The sequence below is a fragment of the Meles meles genome, chromosome 12 (genome assembly GCF_922984935.1).
Source record: "Meles meles chromosome 12, mMelMel3.1 paternal haplotype, whole genome shotgun sequence".
NCBI lineage: Eukaryota > Metazoa > Chordata > Mammalia > Carnivora > Mustelidae > Meles > Meles meles.
Genome location: NC_060077.1, coordinates 48,312,073 through 48,337,671, shown reverse-complemented (window position 1 = coordinate 48,337,671; position 25,599 = coordinate 48,312,073). Strand labels below are relative to the sequence as shown.

The window sequence follows — 25,599 nt, the reverse complement described above, 5'->3', positions numbered from 1 at the left end:
CATTCATGGATATTTTTCCTTTAAAGATCTTTATTTTTCCCACTCTTTCCCAAAGAGAATTTTACCAATTATTTAATTCAATTATTTGATAAGGGAATTACATTATTGCTCCTCCAAGTTTAGAAGCAACTTTCTTCCAAGGATGGGGATGCTTATGATCTACATTTATCTCCATCTCCATAATGAAGATATGAGGAATGGAGATGATGCTTCTTCTCAGTTTTCAAATAACTACATTAACAAATAAGGTGAGCATTTACACAGCACCTATTATGCACCGGGAACTATGCATTTGACATTGGCACCCTACGGCTATCACCTCTATTTTACAGTTGAGGAAACACAGGACTAAGTTAAGTAATTTGCCCAAGACTCACACAACTGTAGGGGGCATCTGGGTGGCTCAGTCGGTTAAGTGGCTGCCTGCAGCTCAGGTCATGATCCCAGGGTCCTGGGATCGAATCCCACATCCGGCTCCCTGCTAGCAGGGAACCTGCTTCTCCCTCTCCCCCTGCGTGCTGCTCCCCCATCCTTGAGCTCTCTCTCTGTCAAATAAATAAATAAAATTTTAAAAAAAGAAAAGAAAGGAATCACACAACTATAAATAGTGGAACCAGGACCCAAGCCTAGGGCCCCAGAAATAGTATGTCAACCACCACCCTGTAACTCTCTTCCCCATCTAGCAGCTACTAACTACTCCGGGTTATTAGACATTGTAGACAGTCAGTAATATACATTATTTCCTATAATTGGTCTAAGAAGAAGAGGTCCTGTGGTGCCCTATAGTGCAAACCCCCTTCACGAGAACCAGGTGCCGCAGGGGTGTCTCCTAGGGGGCTGTTTGCCCCCCTGTTGTGGCTGAAATGCAGTTGTCTTCAGTCCCATCGGCTGCAATGGCCGACTTCGCCTGTTGGGGGCATGCTGGGGCAGGGTTTGGTCCCTGTGTCGGTAGGGGGCCTATCTGGGGAAGCTGGGGCTCCTAACTAGGCAGCGTCAGCAGACAGGATGTCCGCCCTCAGCCCGTCTGCCAGGATTGCCATCACACGGAACCACAGGGCATTCTTCCTGTGACGTCCCTGAGAGGTTTTTGTTGGTGGGCAGAGCAGGCAGTTAGACCAGCTGCCTGTCCGCCCCCCCCCCCCCCCCAGTCTGTCTGCTGGGGCCATAGTGGCACTGATCTCCAGTAGGGTGCTCTCCCTCCACTGCTGGTTACAAGGAGCAGCTGCTGGGACTTCAGAGTCACTGGTGTGTGTGGTTATCTTCCCCTCTCCCCAGGGCAGAGTCACTTTGGAGAAGTGTTGGTCCCTGCTGGGGCTATTTGCAGGATGTGCCAGATGCAGCTTTGGAGGGACACGTGCCAAATGGGGTGGTGTGGATGGGACCGATCTGCAGGGGAACACAAGAGTGGGGCACACAGTGTTGGCAAGATAAGTGGAGAGTGTCCCCACTGGTTCCCAAAGGTGCCTGGCTACCTAGGCTGGGAAGGGAGGGGGTGAAGAGAGAAGAACCCACCAGCACCCCCGTCCGACTCAAAAAGACTACAAATCCAAATGTAGGTGAGAGTGTGCAGAGAAAGGAACCTTGTGCACTTGGTGGGAATGCAAACTGGTGTGGCCACCATGGGAAAGAGTATGGAGGTTCCTCAAAAAATTAAAAATAGAATTATCATATGATTCAGTAACTCCACTATTGGGTATTTACTCAAAGAAAACAAAAACACTAATTTGAAAAGATTTTTGTATCCCTAAGCTTACTTCAGCATTATTTAAAGCAGCCAAGATGTGGAATCAACTCTGGTGCCAATCAACAGATGAATGGATAAAGAATAGTTGTATGTATACACAATGGAATGTTTCTCAGTCATAAAAAAGAATAAGATCTTGGGCACCTGGGTGTCTCGGTGGGTTAAAGCCTCTGCCTTCGGCTCAGGTCATGAACCCAGGGTCCGGGGATCAAGACCCACATCGGGCTCTCTGCTCCGCAGGGAGCCTGCTTCCTCCTCCCTCTCTGCTGGCCTCTCTGCCTACCCGTGATCTCTGTCGAATAAATAAATAAAATCTTAAAAAAAAAAAAAAGAATAAGATCTTGTCATTTGCAACAGCATGGATGCACCTACAGGATATTATACTAAGTGAAATATGTCAGACAGGGAAAGACAAATACCATATGTTTTCACTCATATAAGGATTTTAAGAAAAAAACAAAATTTATTAAAAGAATTTCTAAAATTTAAATAAATGAAATGACTCTTTTCTTGGATAGGATAATATATAAATTTTAGAATTATCGTGCTCCAAGAGAAGCCCTATTGAGAGAAAAGCCAGGATATTGCTGAATAGGGAGACCAGGGAGGAAGAAATTGCCCTTCAAGGTATCAGGGCTTATTATGAAGCTATTATAATTAAAACAGAGCAGGATGAGATAAACAGCCTTACAGGACAGAAAAGAGCCCAAAACAAACCCACCCATTTTGGAACCCTTAGTATATAACAGAGGTGGTACGTCAGATAAGCAGGAAGAGTAATATATATCCAATGGAAAACAATAAAATCAAATTCCTACTCAAGCCACAAAAATCCACATCAGGTGAATTAAGGACTTCATGTCAGAAATAAACTTTAAAACCAATTAGTGCAAAATACCAGTGAATATCATTAAGAATTTGGAACAAGGAAAGATTTCTTAAACAAGATTCAGAAAGCACTGACTACAAAAGAAGAGATAGATTAAAATTAGGAATATTGGTTCACCTTAGGGGCACCTGGGTGGCTCAGTCGGTTAAGTGCCTGACTCTTGATTTCAGCTCAGGTCACGATCTCAAGATCATGAGATCGAACCCCACGTTGGGCACCAGGCTGGATGTGGAGCCTGCTCAAGATTCTCTCTCTCCCCCTGCTCCTCACCCCACCCACTCACACACAGACTCTCTCTCAAAGAAATAAAATTAAATTAAATTAAAAAATAATAACTTTAAAAAAAAGAAATTGGTTCACCTTAAAGAAGTAGAAAGAAAAGTTACAAATGGAACGATATTCATAGTATATAAGCGGCAGACAGTCTCACGATGGCTGCCAGCAATTCCTTCTCAGCGTGTGTCTGCCACTTCACATATCAAGAAGTGGAGGCTATTTTCCCTAGAGGTTACTCTCTCCTCTTGAATCCAGACTGACTTTATTATTTGCAGAAGTATCATTCTGAGGTTTCCGAGCAGAGGCCTTAAAAGGGCTGGCTGCTTCTTGCAAACCAGCCTCCAGGGAAAAAGTCCAACTACCCCCATATGACCACATTATGAGAAAACGCACGCTAAGCAAATGGCAAGGATGCATGGAAGAGCACTGAGACACCAGACCACCCAGTCCAGTCCTACCTAGGGAGCTACTGAATACACCAGAGTTATTCTAGCTGATGCTACCTGGGGCAGAAGAACCATCTGGCCGAGCCTGGTGACCCTGCAGAACCATGAGAAAAAAAATTATGGCTTTAAGCCAGTAAGTTGTGGGGTAATGTTACCCAAGAATCAATACCTGAACAAAGAACATAAAATTAACAAGGAATTCTCATCAGAAAGACATAACAAACTTTTGCAAATCAATAAGTAAAGTATAACCAGATTAATAGAAAAAAGGGTAAAAGTAGGAATAGGCCTTTTACAGAAGAGGAAACACACATCCGTAAGCAGTCGAAGAACTGTTCACTCTCACCACCATTAGTGATCGGGGCTGACCACAGGGTAATACTGTTTATATCCACTCAACAGGTCCAGTTCAAAATTTGAGGATAACTAGCATTGGAAAGGGTGTGGTAGGAGTATGAATTGGTGTAGAGACTTTGAAAAGTCTATTTTGGCAGTATCTTATAACGTTGAAAATTCACATTTCCTATGACCCAGGAATTCTACCTTCAAGCTCATAACCCATAAACTCTTGCACAAACTCGACGACATCATGTTCAAGAATATTCATAGACACACTGTTCACAAGAGCAAAATCCTGCGTATAACCTAACAACCCAGCCACATCGGTGTGAACGAATCACAATGGCATATTCATGCAATGAATGAATACATGACCAACAATGAATAAATGAATATATCTGACAACATGAAAGATATGGATGAATCTTAACAATATAACAAATGGGGATGGGGAGAAAGTATAATATAAAGTTAAGAACAACCAAAATGAGAAAAGTTTTTAGAAAAATAGAGACAATAAAACTATATAAAAAGGAAAGCAAAGGAAAAATTAATAAAGGATTCAGAATGATGGTTACCCCAGACTGTAGGAAACAGAGCGATGGGAGGTGGGAAAACCATATGGTTAGATATAAATTATTTTCGAGGCCCTATTCTGGTTTTGGTAGCCAGTACATGGATGCTTGTTACATTATTTAAAATCCATCCATCCACATATACGTTAAAGCAGACCACGCAAGGACCCATGATAAAAGCATGTCATAAACTGAGGGTTGTGAATCATCCATAATCCAACTCTGCATCTGAGGTCCAATATTTTAAAAATAGTCATAAATAAATGGAAGCAGGACCAGAACTGAGAGAAGTTGGAGGAGGACAGAACAGAGGAGTCTTCTCACACTTGTGCTCCGTTGTTCACCCATCCATGTGACACCCCTGTGCTGGTCACCTACTCTGCATTCTAGACAGAGATGAGAATACTAAAAGACAAGGACAAGGGACTTATCTTGGAAACAGGGACAAGGGACGCACGCTCTGAATTGTGCCAAGACTATCATTAGCCTAGCCATATGAGAGAAATAGCAAATTTAACAGAAGGTGTGAAAGGAAAGGGGACAGAACTGTTCAAACAAATAACAAGACGGAATTGAGATGGAAGGTTGGAAGGCTTCGGAAGATGAACTAATGTTTCAGAGACCCAGGAAAGGACCTATGCTTTTTCAGAAGGACGGAAAAAGAGTCTCTCCTAGTTCCTAACATTGTTGATGATTCTCCTTGACTGAAAATCTCTTAGACAATGCTTCGCATCTCAACCCACGGCACAACACTGTATTGTTCTAAGAAACTACAGGTTGATTACAGCAGTGCTCCCTAATAGAATTTTATTGCATGAACACTCATTGATTCACCTTCTTAGAATTGCCTACAACACGGACAACACTAATTGGGATTCGGGGATAGAAACAAGCAAACAAACACAAAGAATTGGTCCCCGGCCCTAAAGAAATGTAGCAAGTTTGAAGAGAAGTAGCTCGAACCCCACATAAGTACCAAAGGGTGCTGGGGTCAAGCGAGCCCAGGGATATTTAAACCCAGGAGAGGCACGATTTACTTTGTTTAATCTTCATGCCCCTCTCAGGTTTACAGCAAAGTATTCAAAACTTAAAGGCAAAGAAGAGAAGGCTCAGAGAGGTGGCATGCCTCTCCTCAAACCACACAGCCACGGGGTGCCTGGGTGGCTCAGTAAGTTAAAGCTTCTGCCTTCGGCTCAGGTCATGATCTCAGGGTCCTGGGATCAAGCCCCGCATCGGGCTCTCTGCTCGGCAGAGAGCCTGCTTCCTCCTCTCTCTCTGCCTGCCTCTCTGCCTACTTGTGATTTCTGTCTGTCAAATAAATAAATAAAATCTTTTAAAAAAAACACCACACAGCCAGGACATGCAGGAACCCAGACCCGTGTGTGAGTCCTACCCGCAGCCAGAACGCTGTCATCCTGATCCTGAGGCTCTGCGAGCTCCATCAGAGCCCCATCTTACATTTGGATGGAAGGTGACATCACACTGAAACAGCACTTCCATAACTTTCCACACAGCTGCCCAGACGCATGGATGCACATGGCTCAGAAAACCCAGCATCGTGCCACACTCAGCCACCAACAGCCCCATGAGGCATCAGCACATTCATGGCACCCCGACCTTCCTCCCAGACATCACTCGCCAAGGTTCCAGAGTACGTGTGCCTTAAAGGTACTGTCTTAAGGGCCCCAACCCAAGCCAGCTGGAGCCCTGATGTGGAGAACATTCTGGAGTGCACCCATTCCAAACTTAAGATTACTCCTTCCTGGACCTTGTTCAGAACATCATCCCTTCTGAGAGGCCCAAAAGCACATCGCTGTGGTTACCAATGATTAAGACGGGCGGGGGGCCTGTTTCCTGCAGATGGACATCTGCAGGGATGGGCGAAGGGTGACTGCACAGCCCAGGACAGAGCTCACAGCCCAGGAGAAGAACATATGGATACACACCAGCTGGGGGGGGGGGGTGTGCAGATTTCACCCCACGGTGGGTGGAGCACACATCCTACTGTGCGGGGCTCCTGGAGGTAAGGATTGGAGAGATCTATAAAACAAGGGACTGAGGGTTGATTCCGGGTATTTTTTTGAAAAGGCAAATAAAAAGACGTCTGCAAAATCTACACCTACTACTCAAAAATTGCTTCCCTCCAAGCCAAATGCTGGAGGGTTTTTGCTTTTAACTCACATCAGCTTTGCTTTTAACTCGTATCAAAGAGATGCATTTTGGAGTAGAACCTGAGCATTTGAATCCTAGCTCTACAAGTTATACGTTGGCCGAATTATTTAGCCTCCCTTTAGCTCTTTTTCCCCTTTGTTAAATGGGCTAAGGCTCCAACTGTACGTAGTGGTTGTGAAAATTCAACGAGACATCATCCACAAAGGAATCACACTGCCATGGGGATTACTGATTACCACTGGACCCTGGGGCGGGGGGGTGGGGGTGTTTAAAATGCAGATTTGGGGTGCTGCATCCCCATATCAAGGCTGTGTCTCTGGTGGGGGGGGCAAGAATTGGAATTTTTAGCAAGCCCTACAGCTGATTCTTTGTCTTCCGCCCACCGCAGTCTGGGACCACAGAGGCAGCTGTGACAAGGACACGTGGAGTACGCCACTAGAGACCCATCTTACAGCCACAGCCACCGAAGTAGCTGCATTTGATGGTGGTGATGACAAAAGGAAACATCCACCTGCCAGACAGGGCGCCTTGCCTTTGCACATGGTGACAGGACGTTCTTTACAAATCTATTAAGATGAGTCCAATCATTTGGCCCTTTTATAGATAAAGAGACAGAGGCTCAAAAAGGTTAAACAACTTACCAAAGCGGTATAGTGGAGACAGGAAACCCAGGAGGGATGCTGGGGGGTGGGAGTTGGGGACAGGAAGGAGGAGCCCAGGAAAGGGGCAGGTGCAAATCTGCCGGCATTCGAGATTTGGCCTTGGCCAGAGAAACGTGTCCCGCTGGCCCTCGCCTGCCTGGGAGTCAGGTACGACTAGTAAAGGAAGATGTGTTTAGGCTCCTCCATCCCCGGAAAACTGAGAATTATGTTTGTTCTATATTGGCACAGGGTTTCACTATATTCCCTCTTTTATTTGCCCAGGAATTATTTCACACATACTCGATGCACCTCAAAACTCCTCTTCCCTCTTCCCTTCTCCAGATGAAGTCACTGAATTTGCTCATCTTCCTGATCCACAGAGCTCCCTGCATGTGTCCCACAAGGCTGTCTTATCTCCCATTGCTGTGGAGAAGCTAGCTGTGCTCCACAGTCTCCCCCTGCCAGTTTCCATCCTCCCCACACACTGAATCGGCCCCTCCTGCCTGCTCAAGGGCTTTGTGTCTGCAGTTAGACCCCCTAAACACACACACTCTCCCGCATCTCAGTGTAGCCCTCTACTGGATCACTCCTACCAGGAGACAAACAGCCCTCCACTTTCCCCTCCCTCACTGACCTCGACCCACACTGATGCTCTGGCTGTTCCTCATTTACGCCAAGAATGTTCCTGCCACAGGGTCTTTGCACTTCCTCTTCCCATTTCTGAGAATATGCTTTTCCCAGACTTAAGTCCCATTGCTGAGAGGTCTTCCCTGTCTACTCCATCAAAAGCAGTGCTGCACTCTGCCATCTCTTTCTACTGTCTTATCTGCCTTCTCTTTCTTCTGAGAGGGAAGCACTTCTTTGCTGGTTTTGCTGGCTATCATCCTTATTATTATTATTATTGTAAGTGCCTTGAGCACAGGGCCTTGTTTACTACCTAGAAGAGTATCTGGCACAAGAAAGGCACTTCATATTTATTTAGTTAGTTAATAAATAAAGGTGGCATAGGCTATTTTGTTACTCCAAGAAATATACTAGAAAGTGATCAATGAGATGAGGAGGAGCAGTAGTCCCAGACATGGCCCTCTCTCCCCAGAGAGAAAAGGGGGGAAACGGGGATGTGTGGGGTGTGTGTGTGTGTGTGTGTGTGTGTGTGTGATTTTAACTTTTTATGTCAGAAGCTAAACTGATGTTCAAGAACAACAGGAAATTGCAGACTTACACTCTTGTCACTAAACTCATTAGAAAGCACCAGGTAGGGGTACCTGATTGGCTCAGTCAGTTGGGCACCTGCCTTCAGCTCAGGTCATGATCTCAGGGTCCTAGGATAGAGCCCTGTATCAGGGCTCCCTGCTCAGCTGGGAGTCTGCTTCTCCTTCTGCCTCTGCCTCTCCCTCGTGCTCTCTCTCTCAAATAATAAATAAAATCTTAAAAAAAAAAAAAAGCTGTGTAACTAAATCTAGACCACCTTTTCTCCTCTAATGGAAATCTACTTGCTCCATCCTTCAGGACACCCAGAGCCCATTCCCAGCTCCTAACTTCTGACCACTCATCTGCTCTGCCCAGGAAGCCCCACTCGTGCTCAACTCAGCTCTCCCATCTTTAGATAGTGCCTCTCCCAGAGGCACTGGGAGACTTCTCAGGTATTGACTTTCCTTGCTCATCTTCCCACTGCGTCCAACTCAGAGAGCAAAGAAAGAAAATGATGGTCATTCCCCTGGCCACAACAGACTTCTTGCTGATTTCCTTCCATTCAAAAGAGGTTTCACCTGAACTATGTCTCGCTCGCCTAATCCACATTTGGCCTCTTTATCAAGGCCTTCCCATTTCTACTTCCCCAACAACCTTTAATTAGAGTTACTATTCATTAAACACTAACTGTGTCCCAGGTGCATATGGTTTACTCCATGTAATCCTCAGAATAACCTTGTGAACTAAATGGCATTTGAATCCCCATTTTACAGAAGACACCAAGGCTCACAGAGGTAACCTAACTCACTCAGGATCACATCTTGAGGAGAGATGCTTTCGAAGCATCTATTAATTCCAAAGTCCATGCTCTCATACTTTTGGGGATTCTAGGACCAACTGGTTTCTTCTTGAAAGAACCGTTGGGGACATAGTCAGACCCTGACCTGATTTATTCCTCAAGCCAAGATTTTCCCTTTCAATTCTTGATCTCCTTCTGAAGTAAATATACTCTCCACAGCTTTATTTTCCCATTGTCCCATTCCCTCAACTCTTTTGCTCAAAGATTTTAAATTTCACCAGTCACCTAAATTCTTTTGAGGACCGGAGAGGGTATAAATACATACAAAAATAAAACAAAGCATTTATAAATTCTGGAAAGGATAGAGGTCTCGCTCGAGCATAACATTCAAAATACGCAACAACGAGGGCAGCCTGGCTTTCTGAATTCTCAGAACTTGCCATGCATGTTCCCCTCTCACAGCCCTTGTACCTGTTGGTCTCTCTGAGTAGAACACATTTTCCTACCCTCTTCATGGGGCTGATTTCTTCTCAACCCCCAGTATCAGTAAAACTTCCTTAGAAAAGATTCTCCATCTACCGAACGTGGAGAAGCTTCCCTTCATGAACTACTAAACCAAAATCCTGCTTCTTCTCTCCAAGACCCAACCACAGTCATCACTGTGTATATTTACTCACTGGTTGCAAACTCCCCATAGGATGTCAGCTCCACACAGGTAGAGAACTTTCTTGCCTTGTTTAGATCTGTCGTCTCAGCCCACAATCGGGCTCTCTGCTCAGCAGGGAGCCTGCTTCCCTCTCTCTCTCTCTCTCTGCCTGCCTCTCTGCCTACTTGTGATCTCTCTCTGTCAAATAAACAAATAAAATCTTTAAAAAAAAAAAAAAAAAAAAAAAAAGAATCATCCAGGGGTGCCTGGGTGGCTCAGCCCATAAAGCGTCTGACTCTTGATTTTGGCTCAGGTCATGATCTCAGGGTCGTGAAAACGAGCCCTGCATTGGGCTCTGTGCTCAGCAGGGAATCTGCTTGAGATTCTTTCCCTCTGCCCCTCCTCCACCCCATACTGCCCCCCCACACTTCTCTCTCTCTAATAAATAAATAAATCTTTTCAAAATGTCATTCACAGAAGTTCTACCAGCTCCGGTTGAGTTTCCAGGTGCTGAGACGGTCAATGAGGACAAGCCAGTGTGAAAGGAACACTCAAGACTTCATTCATTCACTGCGACCGTGAAGGCAGGAAGCAAAGTACCAGCATCCCAGTGTTTCATTTTTTTCCCCAAGGAACAGCACCAGGCAGGTGTCAGATGACAGGAGAAGTATCTCACTGCCAAGGAGCCCCAAACAAAAGGCTCCTGCCTTTTTCTGAGCCCAGAGGATGAAGGTAAGGAGAAGAGGAGAGCGGGAGTAGAAAAATATCCAGTCATCGGGGGAAACGTGCCTCAGCCAGAGCAGCCCATCGGAAGTCTCTGGGGAGACATGTGGGATGCACCAGTTACCTCACTGGGGGCCTCTGACTGGGGCTCCTGGGCTGGGAACGCAGAGATGCATGTGAACGTGGCTGGTCGGGGACCCGAGCCCTTGGCTGCAACCCCCTGCAGAGGAGTGCAACGTACTCCTGTGTACAGGCCTGGCATGGGGAGGGCAGCTTCCCCACGAGGCCGGCTGGTCAAAGCCTTCTAACTGTCTACGATGGGCCGAAAAGATGACACACAGGATTTTGACCTAGTAAAGGACTCTCCTCCCTCTTCTTTAAAAATCCTTTCAGTGGTGTAGGACACTCTGCTTGGGCAGTTCCTCCCCAGAGTTGATCCCCATCCCTTATGATGCAATATTACACATCCTCTTCGATTCTGTCGTTAGTGAAGACAGAGAACCACTGGTACAAACATCTCTGTCCGGATTCTGAAGTCCCCCGCCTCATCTTCCTTGTGGTTAGTCAAGCAGTTCTAATGTGACTTGTTTCAGCTCCAATCCTCCTAAGCTAGAGGGACAACTGCTCTACGGAACAGCCAGAGAAAATGACTCCCAGAACCGAGGCCAGAAGTGATCAAAGAAAACTGAGGCTGCTGGTAACACCAAGTACAAGAGAGGGACAAAGATTTACATGGTGCTCAGAGAGAGGGAACAAAGATTTGATTATCACAGAAAGACTGATTTCAATAGCTGTATCTTTACTCAGATAAAAGTCTCCTAAGTTGACCCAAAAGATAATGAAATAAAACGAAAGGAAAAAAAAAAAAAACACCTCAATTAGTTTATGGCAATCCTATAAGAGATTTTCCAAATGAGGTCTTCCACCATTTTCTGCTAATTTTTCTGGTTCATTAAAAACGTTCAAGATCACATTAAAGATAACATTAAGTGATCGGTTGTCACCGTGAAATAGGAAAACCACCTGGAAACAGAGAAGACACTATGAAATTTGAAAGTCTGAAATTTTTGTTTTCTTCAAATCACTGTGCGAACTACCTTGCATAGAATCTTTGCCACTGAGGTCTTCTGTGCACACAAATCCTCTGCAATATCTAGTCTATGTGGAGCCAGTCCCAGGACATAGGGAATTGGGTCCTTCATCTCATGATCCCACCCCACACTTCCCCTGACCTAGCCCCGCAGCCCTCATTAGCGGTGAAGGAATCGTCCCACCACTGTGCTAAAGGGATCCAAAGCTCACGGTAGCCATGTATCCATCGTCCCCAAACTCCCAGAGTCTCACCTGCATTAATCAATCCTTTCTTTATGCCCTTCTGATATGTTCTACATATTTAAAGAAGCCTCAAGGTATGTGATCCCTAAATATTTGATCAGCCAAGAGTAATCCCCAGTCTATTTAGGGACTATACTGTGAGTTGCCAGATTGCAGAGTCTCAAGAGCAGAGAGCCTAGAACCAGAGGGAGCCTTAAGCAGTGCCCTTCGTCTCCCCCTCCCCCACACACAGATAACTCACACACTGAATACTCAGTGAGCAGTGCTGACTGACAGAGAGACTGCTCATCTGACTTAAAGTTACTGCAACGGGCTGCATAACTGTGTGTCCCCCCCGCCCCCACAATTCCATACATTAAGTCCTAACCCCCAAGATGATGGGATGAGGATGAGCTGAATGGGATTAGTACCCTTATAAGAAAGGCTGCGGAGAGACCCCTCACCTCTCCCGCCCTGTGAGGACACAGCGAAGAAACATGAACTGGAAGTGGGTCTTCACCAGACACTGAACCTGCCCACATCTTGACCTTGGATTTCCCCAAGGAAACTCAAGAACTGTGAGAAATAAATTTCTGTTGTTTATAAGTTACCCAATCTATAGTATTTTGTTTTGGCAGCCCAAAAGACGAATAGTTACTGTATTCGTCTCCCAGGGCCATACCAAAGTACCATAAATTGAGTGGCTGAGAACAACAGAAATGTCATATCTCGGTTCTGGAAGCTAGAAGTCTGAAACCGAGGTGTTGGCAGGGTGCTGCTTCGTCTGAAATATGTAGAGGAAGAATCCTTTCTTGCCACTTACGGCTTCTTGGTCTTGGCCATGTATCAGATATCTCTACTTTGAAATTCAACACATCAGGGCCACACCTGCCTTCCAAAGGCAGGGTGTTAAAATTCAGGTTTTTGATTTTTGGTTTTTTGTCAAATGGCACTTCTACCAGGTGTTGCTCCAGTCGGAAAATTCTGTGATGGTGTTGCCCTTTGAAAGTTTCTTCAGAAAGCATCTACGGAGTGTCTGTGACACCCTGCCACAGGGAAGACAGACACGAGCAGGAAACGGTGGCCCCACCCTCAGAGAGCTCCAGATCTAGCTAATAAGGACACAGTCATGAAGATAAATGGTTCCAGGGTAATGAATGGAATTACCAAGATGGTGCCCTGTTTGGCTGCGGCTCTGAGGAAGGAGTCGTTAGTAGAGTGGGTATGAGCATGAACTCTGCAGCCAGAATCCCTGGCTGTACCACGTACCAGCTTTCTGCTCTTAAACAACTCACTTAACTTCTCTGTGCTTCAGTTCCCTCATCTATAAAATGAGCACACTAAGAGGATCGCCTTCACAAACGGTTGTGAGGATGAAGAAGTCAGTACGTCTAAGGTGCTTTAGAACAGTGCCAAGCAGGGGCACCTGTGTGGCTCAGTGGTTTAAAGCCTCTGTCTTCGGCTCAGGTCATGGTCCCAGGGTCCTGGGATCGAGCCCCGCATCAGGCTCTCTGCTCAGCAGGGAGACTGCTTCCTCCTCTCTCTCTGCCTACTTGTGGTCTCTGTCTGTCAAATAAATAAATAAAATAAAATAAAAAAAAAAAAGAACAGTGCCAAGCATCCGTAAGTGTTATGTAAGTGGGTGTGAAACTAGCACCGTGCACTGAGCAGGGCAATAAGTCTCCTGATCACGAGGCTGTTCCCCCTGCCTACCCTTCTGCCTCTTTGATTGGTATCACTTCTGTACACAGTATATGCAGTAGGGGGTATAACTTGAAAGTAGTGGAGAAGTCTTCTTCCCACCTCTCAACAGTTAAGCTCTGCATAAATAATCTCATTAAAACCCATATTTCTCTCCAGCTAATGTTAATTTATTGATTTCACATGTGTTTTCTTACAAGCATCTAGGATGGGAAAACCACTAAGAAAATACAGTATGTTTATGACTTTGAGAAAAATGGCAGGATGTGTGAGATTCAATGAGTTGGCTTTCCCCAAGGCATTTTCCACCCTGTTGGCGTGAGGGATCTAATCAAGGCCCTGCTAGCTCATGCAAAAAGCTTTTTTTTTTTTTTTTTATAAAGCAGAAAAAAGGCTTGCTGCCTCTAAGCAGACACAGTCTCGCCCAGAATGGATTTCAGCCCCTATGTGTCCCTTGGCCAGGAGCCCATGTATACAGCCAATTCCATTGACTAAGACCACTGAGGTACCATTTAATGAACCTTTTTCCTCACTAGGCAAATGGTTTCAGAATGTTGAGCAAGGGTTAATGCAGGTTTCATGAAAGCTTAAACCACAACCAAAAAAAAAAAAAAAATTCGCAATTTGGAAGAATATATTATTACCACCAAAATTAACCTTAATGGGGGCACATGGGTGGCTCAGTGGGTTAAAGCCTCTGCCTTTCGCTCAGGTCATGATCCCAGGGTCCTGGGATCGAGCCCCGCATCGGGCTCTCTGCTTGGCGGGGAGCCTGCTTCCTCCTCTCTCTCTCTCTGCCTACCTCTCTCCCTACTTGTGATCTCTATCTGTCAAAAAAATAAAATTAAATTAAAAAAAAAAAAAAAAGAACTCCTGGAAAGCAGAAAAAAAAAATTAACCTTAATGAATGAAGACCTCCCTCCAAAATGTTACTTTTTTTTTTGAATGCTAAATTTTGTTTAATGTTTGATGGGCAAATTCAAGTTCATAAAGAATTTCCTTGAATTTAATAAAGATGCTTAAAGTGTTCTTTGCATTTTTAAAAATAGTTTCTTTTTTCCAAAGTTCTGAACATAACAATAAATATGTAGAGACAACCCCATCACCTGGCTGCATTAGAAGTCCTCGCTGGTGGGCTCACCATTTATAAGAAAGACATCATTCAGCACAACCCATCATAGAGACTGTCTTTTAACTTGAAGAACCATTACTAGATCTCTTTTATCAAGACTGTTAATCACCCAGAAGCCTTTAGCTACCAATTAACAGTTACCTATGAAATCAACGAACACAGTCACTGACTTTAGCGAAATGTGACCAACGGCCCCTGTTGCTGATGGTGTCTGTCAGATTTTCATTTCACAATGACTAATGAAATATGAAGCCCCGCACTGTCTTCTTCTGGGGGCTCTCTTACATTTCCATCATACTTTTTCCTTCTTGCATGCTGTCCCACATTTCAAGCTCTGTCTCTTTTTTTTGTTGTTCTTCTTTGAGCTGTCTTAGTTTTTCCTTATACTTTTCACCCTGCGCACTTAATTCCTCTCACGTTCTGAAACAAGCAGCTGCTAAAGGCTCTTATCCTTTAACAACAACATCAGGTTCCAAAGCAGTCCAGTTGCCTCTGCCTCAAGGCCCTCGGCTGGGTGGAAAGCTTCTGAAACACCACAGAGAGAAGGATGTAGCTGAACACCTTCAGTGGGTGATGTCCCAGCCATAGGGACTATGGGGCTCACCGGGATATGCAGGAAGTGCAACCCTTCTGTCTCCAAGGCTGGCTGCATGGACAGCAGCTTCTTGTCCAATTCCAGGGCTGCCCTCCCCCCAAAATATTTCTCTAATTGCTATAAAAGGATGTCCTGTGTAAACAAATAATATCTAGTTATTAACACAGTACTAAGAAAATTTAACACTGTTATTCTACAAAAATGCCTGTGGATTATTTCCCATGCCAAATATGTTCAGTATATAATGTACCATACAGTTCATTAACAAAATAATTTTTTAGGGGTACCCTGGATAGTTCACTCAGTTAAGTGTCCAACTCTAGATTTTGGCTCAGGTCACGATCTCAGGGTCGTGAGACTGAGTTCCACGTTGGGCTCCATGCTCAGTGCAGAGTCTGCTTGGCATTCTCTCTCCCTCTCCCTTTACTCCTTCCCCACTCATTCACACACACTCTCTCTCTAAATAAATAAGATCTTTAAAAGAAAAAAAATATTTTCTTACTCAAAAATTTTAAATGATTATTATGAAAAATCATTGTTGTCATTCATCGCTTTAGAAATCTTACCTAACAGTTTTTTCATGCCATGAAAAAACACATTTACTGGGCACGATATACCACAATATATGCTGAGTGTTTTTTATCCTCCCAATAAATGTGTGAGATACACTAATATTAATTCTGTCTTATATAAGGGGAAATTGAGGTTATGCAATTTTCCAAGGTCAAAGAGCTATAGAGTTAGAATTCAAACTCAGCTCTATATGATAGTAGAACCAGAGCTATTCACCTCTAAGTGAGAGTAATTTGATGATATATACAATGAGATGATATCCTATTTTCCCTTGTAGGAATTTCCCTGGTCTTTTAAGAAAATTAGGCCACAAAAACACTAGTTATGTACAGAAAGATCATGTCTGGATCTTTTTTGCATCCTCAGCATCAAACATGATGCCTGGCATGTAAGGCCCACTTAATAACTGTTTGTGAATTAATTAATTAATTTAAAGAAATTAAAGGCATACAGATTGGAAAGGAAAAAATAAAACACATGTAGTTCTGTGTGTAGAAAATACTGGTCTACAAAAATCTACAGCAAGGTCATAGGATACAAGATCCATGTGCAAAAATCAATTGCATTTCCAGGATAGACAGATGTGTGGCATGTAGAAATTAGTAGATATGTGTATATTTCCTAGCTCTGTCCACTGAAAGTATCTAAAAGCAATGATATACTAGTAACAATGAGCATTTACTAAACAGTACCTCATATCCAGATCTTGGTTTCTAAACACCGCACCCATAATAAGCAAACAAACAAACAATGCTCCTTGAAAAACCAGTTGGTTCCCAGGCAGGAGCAAAAAAATAAATTAAAAATAGCCCTGGAACATGTTGTGGTACCAGAGAGCAAGGAAGCACTCAAAAAGAAGATGTAAGGATATCACCAAAAATGGCAGAGTAAAAAGCTTCAAGGATCTGTTCCTCCACTAAAGCAATAAGTAATCTCACACACACAAAAAAAAACTACTGAAACAAACATTTTCAGAACTCTGAATCTGCTCAAAAACCTACAACAATGTATAATCAGTGAACTTAAAGATAAGTTGACTGAAAATATCTAGCACAAGAATAAGAAAGAAAAAAGAATGAACAAAAATAGGGGCACCTGGGTGGCTCAGTGGGTTAGAGCCTCTGCCTTTGGCTCAGGTCATGATCCCAGGGTCCTGGGATTGAGCCCCGAATTGGGCTCTCTGCTCAGCAGGGAGCCTGCTTCCTCCTCTCTCTCTGTCTCTGCCTGCGTCTCTGCCTGCTCGTGATCTCTGTCTGTCAAATAAATAAGTAAATAAATAAATAATGAACAAAAATAAACAAAGCTCAAGGCACCTATAGGACTGTGACCTGTTATAGACCAACATACACATTATGGGAGTCCCAGCAGAAGAGCGAGAAAGAGGCAGAAAGATACTGGAAGAAATAATGGTTGAAACTTCCCAAATTTGATTAAAGATATGAATCTACACATCCAAGAAACTTAACAAATTCCAAGCAAGACAAACTCAAAGAGATCCCCACCAAGACTCATTATAATCAAACTCTCAAAGGACAAAGAGAAAATCTTGAAAACACCAAAAGAGAAGAAACTTATCACATACAGGATCCTCAATAAGATAAACAACAGCCTGTTTTCCATCAGAAACCATGGAAGCCAGAAGGCATTGAGTTGATATATTTAAAATGTTGAAAGGAAAAAACTGTCAGTCCAGAATTTCATACCCGGTAAAAATTATCCTTCAAAAATGAGGGAGAAATTAGGACATTCCCAGATAAACAAAAGCTGAAGGAAGTTTGTTGCTGGTAGACCTGCCCGACTGAAGGCCAAAAGGCTAGAGATGCTAAAGTAGCCCTTCAGCTGAGATGAAAGGATACTAGGATATAAATCAAAGCCATACAAAGAAATAAAAAACACCAATTCAGGGGTGCCTGGGTGGCTCAGTCATTAAGCATTTGCCTTCAGCTCAGATCATGATCCCAGGCTCCTGGGATCAAGCCCTGCATCACACTCCTGGCTCCAGGAGAAGCCTGCCTCTCCCTCTCCCATTCCCCCTGCTGTGTTCCCTCTCTTGCTGTGTCTCTCTCTGTCAAATAAGTAAATCTTTAAAAAACAAAACAAAACACCAGTACAGCTAACTACATAGATAAATACAAAAGTCAACATTATTGGAATTTTGGGTTGTCCCATATGATTTACAAAGCAAATGCATAGAATAATAAGTATATATTTATGTCAATGGGCAACAATGTGTAAAGATCTAATTTGTGAAGATAGCATCATAAAGAAGGGGGCACAAACTTGTATAGAAGCCGAGTTTTAGATACTACTGAAGCTAAGCTGATGATCAGCTGAAACTGGACTGTTGTAAATTTAGGATGTTAATTATAATCCCCAGAGTAACCACTGTGAAAATAACTTAAAAATATACAGAAAAGTAAATGAGGAGGAAAGGAAAATGGTTCATTAGGAAAAGAAATTAAACACAAAAGAAAGTACTAGCTGAGGAACTGAGGAACCAAAAAACGTAAGACTTACAGAAAACAAAGGGCAAAATGGCAGAAAACCCTCCTTATCAGCAATCACTTTAAATGTAAATGGGTTCAACTTAACAATGAAAAGGCAAAGATTTGCTGAATAGATTTAAGAGAAAAAAACAACAACCCACGGGCAGACCTACAAGAGATTTAGATCCAAAGACACAAATGAATTGAAAATTAAAGGACAGAAAAAGATTTTGTATGCAAATAGTAATCCAAAGAGAGCTGCGATGGTTATACTAACACCAGACAAAATAAACTTGAAGTCAAATTGTTGCAAAAGATAAAGACACAGATTACACATTGATAGAAGGGCCATTCCTTCAAGATACAACAATGTAAATATATATATATCAAACAAAAAAGCCTCACATATACATGAAGCAAAAATGGACAGAACTGAAGGGAGGAACAGTTCCATAATATTAGTTGGAGACATCAGGGCTTCATTTCAATAATTGGTAGTTTCTCAAAAAATTAAACATAAATTTACTATGTGATCCAGCAATTCCACTCCTAGGAATCAACCCAAGAAAACTAAAAACGTATGTCCACACAAAGATTTGTTTGTGAATGTTCATAGCGGCATACTTACAGTAGCCAAAACCTAAAAATAGTCCAAATGTCCATGATTTGGATAAAAAGAATGAAATATACAACAGTATACTACTTTCTGCAATTAAAAGCAAACCAGTAAATCATACAACAATATTAACAAATCACAAAATCATTATGCCAGATGAGGGAAGTCAGACACAAAAGGGTGCTCAGGTGGCTCAGTCAGTTAAGCATGGACTCTTGACTTCAGCTCATGTCTTGGTCTCAGGGTTGTGAGATCAAGCCCCTTGTCTAGCTCCTCACTAGGTGGGCAATCTGCTTAAGATTCTCTCTCTTCCTCTATCTCTGCCCCTACCAGGCCCTCCCCCTTTAAAAAAAAAAAAAAAGTTTGGGGCACCGGGGTGGCTCAGTTTTTGAGTGTCTGCCTTTGGCTCAGGTCTTGATCCTGGGATCCTGGGATTGAGTCCCACATAGGCCTTCCAGCTCAGCCTCTCCCTCTCTCACTCCCCCTGCTTATGTTCCCTCTCTTGCTCTCTCTCTCTTTCTGTCAAATAAATAAGTTAAATCTTGAAAAAAAAAATTTAGACATGGGGCACCTGGGTGGCTCAGTGGGTTAAAGCCTCTGCCTTTGGCTCAGGTCATAATCTCAGGGTCCTGGGATTGAGCCCCACATCCATCAGGCTCTCTGCTCAGCAGGGAGCCTGCTTCCTCCTCTCTCTCTGCCTGCCTCTCTGCCTACTTGTGATCTCTCTCTCTGTCCAATAAATAAATAAAACCTTTTAAAAAAAGTCAGACACAAAAAAACCACATGTTGTGTAATTTCATTTATATGAAATATACAGAAATGAGAAATTTTTAGAGGCAGATATCATAGGAGTGGAAATGGATGTGGAAATTGAGTGTGTAGACACAAGAGAGCATTTAGAGCTGGTGGAAATGTTCTAAAACTAGATTCTAGTGATTGTTGTACAACTATAAATTGATTTAAAAATATTTAATTCACACCTACAATGGATGCATGTTATACTACTTAAATTATGCCTCTATAAAACTGTCAAAAATGACTCACATACTTCAATCTAGTTTTGGTAAAAAAAAAATGAAGAAAATGTGTAGTTTTCACATTCATATATGCACTAAAGATGTAAAATGCACACAGCTAACTTTCTATAATGGCTTATGTATAGTTTTCTCATAAGTGAGGGGCTGAAACTAATCACCTTTTGTCCTTCTCTTTCCCTATGACTATATACTTCTTTTTCTCAGATTAAATGATCCATGTTCTCAAAGGCACAGGTAATTCAGAACATGAAGTAAAATCCTACAATTCAAGGACTGAACATTCCCACCGCCAAGTATTCATCTTCTACAACCCTGAAGATCCATGAGCTGCAGCAAAATCTGTGACTTGTTGAAGCAAACATTTAAATTGCTGACATTCTGTGTGTGGAACCATGTTCCTCTGCTGGTGAGTGAACCTGGCTCTCCAAAGGAAAACATTTATGTTCGAATGATTTGCACATAAACTTTCATTGCTAAACTTTGGCTAATGTTCACACAGAACTATTAGGAAAATCATTTTAAAAAACTCATCTTTAAATTGCTGACCGCAGTTATTTGCCTGAAGTCTTAAAATAACTCACCGCTAAGAATTGTTACAAATATATCAATGGAATAGTAAATGTCTTTGATTTCTCAGCCCTTACCCAACACTTTCCTATCAGTTTCACAAAGGAAAAGTCCCTTGTTGAAGCCAACAAATGGTTTCTCTTTCACAATGGTTCTATAAACAGCCTTAGTGAAATGAGTTTCCTGTTTATGGCCATTAGTCCAAGTCACACAAACACACAACCTAGACTGCTTTGTGACACGCATTCTTTTTTTTTTTTTTTTAATTTTTTTTTTCTTTTTTTTTACAGATAGAGAGAGAGAGAGAGAGAGATTACAAGTAGGCAGAGCAGCAGCCAGAGAGGGGAGGAAGCAGGCTCCCTGCCAAGCAGAGAGCCCGATACGGGGCTCGATCCCAGAGACCCTGAGATCATGACCTGAGCTGAAGGCAGAGGCTTAACCCACTGAGCCACCCAGGCGCCCCGTGACACGCATTCTTGCTCTTGGCTGTAACTCACATTTGGGCACTTCTCTACCACTGCCATTCAGGCTAGATACACATTCCTGTGCATAAATTATAATGTAATGAAGGAATATAACAGAAGATATGTTGAACTGTCAATGTACAAAATCAACATCACATGTGTGGTAAATATGTTCATTTCATTCTTTGTGAGTGTGGTGTTTATGCCAAGCTAAACCAAACACAAGTGTACATTTTCTTTTCTTTTTTTTTTAAGATTTTATTTATTTATTTGACAGACAGAGATCACAAGTAGGCAGAGAGGCAGGGAGAGAGAGGGGAGGAAGCAGGCTCCCTGTGGAGCAGAGAGCGATGAGATGCAGGGCTCCATCCCGAGGCCCTGGGATTATGACCTGAGCCAAAGGCAGAGGCTTTAACCCACTGAGCCACCCAGGCGCCCCAAGGTTACATTTTCAATACAGCCTTCCACTTATATTTTATCATCATCTCTATCAGATGTCGGTAAATAATGATTTTTTTTATTCCATAGGTAAGGAAACATTTAAAATTGAAGCATAAAGTGTGATAGATTTCAGTGGTAGTTAACTTCTTAGCAGAATAGAATTAATTTGTGCATTTTTCTTGTCTATTCTTTCATTGACTTCTTTATAGCCCTTAGCTGTGTCTTCATTCCACTATCTTTTCCTTCAGTATTTTCTGAGCACACATACTGTTCCAGGCTTTGTGCTACGCACAGGACACAACTCTGAACGAGACAGACAAAATCCCTGATCAAAGAGCTCTCAAACACCAAAACCTTAATGTTTAAGCAGTAACAAGTATATAAAATCTTATTTAATGAATTTTAAATCCAGAGAAACCACAGTGAGTACTTTTCACACAATAAACAAAATTCAGACTTTTAAAATGCCCTGCCTGTGGGCACATGCTACCATTCAAGAATCAGGATTATTATTATAGAATCAGAACCATAAACCCAGGCTTTATTCTAAGACACAACTTGTATTCTTTTTTTTTTTTTTTTACATTTTTTGCAAAATCCTTCTGGCCTTTAGTTCTAAATCCTGGCTGGCCCTGAAGATTTATTTTTAGAAAGCTCAAGAAACAGAACTATTTTAGTTACTCTTCTCCATTTCCCATCTTGAGCATAAACACATTCGAGATAATCATTATTCGGGTACAACCAACTGATCAGTCATAATCTCCCACCCTTCCAAGTCCCATCACCCCCTCGGTATCCTGAAAGGTAGGTCTGCACCTGCGGCTGCCAACACGGGGCTAGAACGAGCATCTAAGAGCCCAGCTTCTAGAACTCCCCTTCCCTGTCTTGTCTCCAACACACTTCTGTCCTTATTAGATAAGAGCTTCTCACATCAGCAATCAGTACATCTTCTCAAGCCCTCAGCTGTGAAAGCAGAAAGCACTATTCAGCAGCACTCTTGTTCACCCCTTATTTTTCCAAAAGAACACAGTACAACACCAGATAGCATTCTTTTTCCAAAGGCTATAGCTTGCCCTAGAAACACAGTCCGCTGAATGATCTCAGAAAAGCCACTTCCTACTCTATCTAGGACTGTGCACCAAAGTTTAAGGACCTATCCTGGAAATGCAATCAGCACAGAAAATATGACTTTTCTGGACCTCCAAGACCATAGTGTCAACCTATGAGCGCTCAAAAGAAAATGCCAGATGAAGAGAGTGAAGGTTGGCCCATTCCCAGGCAAATCTCGGGGCGAGGAGATATTTGAAAATGTCTTCTCCTTGCACTTCCTCTTCCCATAGTCAGAACAGCTCTCTGCAAAGTTGGGTGTGCCAGGCAATCCAATGGGGTGCCAGAAGGGAATATCAAAATGTGTTTTTTTACTTAAAAATGAAGAAATTCAGTTTGACTAATATTTAATGTGCACTCTGCTAGGGCCTTTATCCCATCCATGGGTCAGCTGGTCACAATGGTCCTGAGTGTCTGTCTGCCCAAGGGTAGAGGAGGAGGGGTTGCACCAGACTCTCATCTGACCATGACACACCGAAGCGTACGTGGGCCTGGTTAAGTGGACATGTGGGTTCTATTCTTTTTTTTTTTTTTTTAATTTATTTGACAGAGAGAGATCACAAGTAGACAGAGAGGCAGGCAGAGAGAGAGAGAGGGAAGCAGGCTCCTGCTGAGCAGAGAGCCCGATGCGGGACTCGATCCCAGGACCCTGAGATCATGACCTGAGCCGAAGGCAGCGGCTTAACCCACTGAGCCACCCAGGCGCCCCGTGGGTTCTATTCTTCTAGACAGCAGAACAGTTACAAACCTTGTACTAAAATGAGGAGTGACAAAGAAATTCTTTCAATGACACACATTCACTGTTTATCTCATGGTAAAGTATTTAAAACTTTGAAATTTAAAGTTGAGTCACACTTTTTTTTTTTTTTTTCACAGAAAATTCCAGATTTGCTCTTTCTGGGATGACAAGGAACTGCCAGTAATATACTACCTGATACATATTTACAAAAAAATAGAGGTACCTATGAAAGTAAAGGTGTTGTGTCAACAATGTGTGAAAAAGTAAATAATATTCTAAAGAAATGTACGTTTTGAAAAGAGTGTTTTGGAAAATAGATGTTTGGAAATGTTTCATATTTATGTTGTTCAAAAGACAGAATTGGGGTACTCTAAAAGTTCTCCTATTTGCACAGTTTAAAAACCTGGACACAGAATTTTGTAATGTATTTTAATATTTTCCAAAAACTACTTGCAGTGAGTTTTGAATCTATTTTTTAAACTCTTAAAACATAACACCTTCCTACCAGGAAGTACTGAATGCCACCTGAAAAGCAAACATTGACTGGCCAAGTGTCTACTTTAAAAAATTTTTAGAATAATTGAAGGATGGGCAGAAATATGAGTACCATGATTTAGAGAATTCAGACAGTATCAGACCTGCCCAGTTACACAGAATTCCATGCTCCCAAAGACCCCCTCACTTAATTTCAGGCTCTGCTATCACCATCTTGAAATTCATAATCTTTGAACAAGGGGCTCACATTTTCATTTTGCCCCGGGCTCTGTGGATTGTTCTGGAACTCAGTGGTCAGTGCATTGGTCCTTCTTCTTGAATCTACAGATTTTTGAGCTATCTTTTCAGCTATGACAACTACTAATTTCAATTATCAATGTAAAACCAACCTTGAATTAATTGACAAATCATAAGTGCTAAACTAACTTTGTCCAAAATATTGATATACATAATCACATTTGTATATTTATAAATAGTTACAATCAGAAATTAAATATTTAGGGGTACCTGGGTGGCTCAGTGGGTTAAAACCTCTGCCTTCAGCTCAGGTCACGATCCCAGAGTCCTGGGATCGAGCCCCACACCGGGCTCTCTGTTCAGCAGGGAGCCTGCTTCCCCCTCACTCTCTGCCTGCCTCTCTGCCTACTTGTGATCTCTGTCTGTCAAATTAGTAAATAAAGTCTTTTTTTTTCCATTTTATTTATTTTTTTTCAGCGTAACAGTATTCATTGTTTTTGCACAACACCCAGTGCTCCATGCAAAACGTGAAATTAGTAAATAAAGTCTTAAAAAAAAAAGTTACCACCTGCCTTTTAAAAAAAGAAAAATTATTTATTTATTTTTTTTTTTTTAAAGATTTTATTTATTTGACAGACAGAGATCACAAGTAGGCAGGGAGGCAGGCAGAGAGAGAGGAGGAAGCAGGCTCTCCACAGAGCAGAGAGCCCGATGCGGGGCTCGATCCTAGGACTCTGGGATCATGACCCGAGCTGAAGGCAGGGGCTCTAACCCACTGAGCCACCCAGGCGCTCCCAAGAAAAATTAATTATTTAAAGAAAGCAAACTTACTTGGCGCTGTTAATAAAGGAAATTAAAAAGTATTTTCATCGTTGTTAGTTTAGTTTTTTATTTCTATTCTTGCCTGTCTTCTAGTACTCATCGTATATTAATAAAGCAATACGTACATATAGTTTATAAATAAATACGCGCGTAATGGCATTGCATGTTCAGTGACTGTCGTTTATGGAAGTGCGCAACCAAGAGTTTCTAAAACCCTGACCTAGATTCTCAATGGTAATCTTTTGCTTGCGGAGCCCAAGTTCCGAAATTACTCCCTCTTCCGGCAGCACTTTCCCATTCCTCAGCAATATTTCCCAGTAGAACGAGGGAGGCAATTCTGAATTATGGCTCAGCGTAAAGAGGATTTCAAGTCAGGACTGGGTTCAAATCCCGCTGCCCTCCTTTAAGACTACTCAGGCACGTTTCTTAACCTGCCCACCCTCTCCGGTTCCCTGCGCTGCTGTGAGGGTCCGTGGGTAAAGACCTGGCACACCTCCAGATGCCGATTAAGCACCAGCAACATTATCATTTACGCCAGGTGTTCGCGGTATGAGTCTGATGGACCCTGAGCACCGTGTCCATCTCTGCCCAGTTCAAGTCTCATTCGCCCCAGTGACCCTGAACGCGGGAGCTTCGGGCAGGGCGGTGAGGTGCATCTTCTCCGTGACCGGAGGGAGGGGTGCTACCGATACAACCTGAAAGTTCTCTCCAACCAAACCTGCCACGGAAACCCACTGCTACCAACTTCTCCCAATAAGGTCGGGGAGACAGAAGTGCCTGGAAGGAGGCGGGCCAGTGAAGCCAAGGGGGCACTCATGGCCTGGCCGGGCGC

At 42.9% G+C, this 25,599-nt stretch overlaps 1 protein-coding gene across 2 annotated transcripts in view; it reads right to left on the bottom strand.

Moving 5' to 3' along the window:
- LAMA3 (laminin subunit alpha 3) overlaps nt 1-25,599 on the bottom strand; it is a 268,973-nt gene that overhangs the window by 242,605 nt on the left and 769 nt on the right. The gene's annotated exons all lie outside the window — the stretch shown is intronic.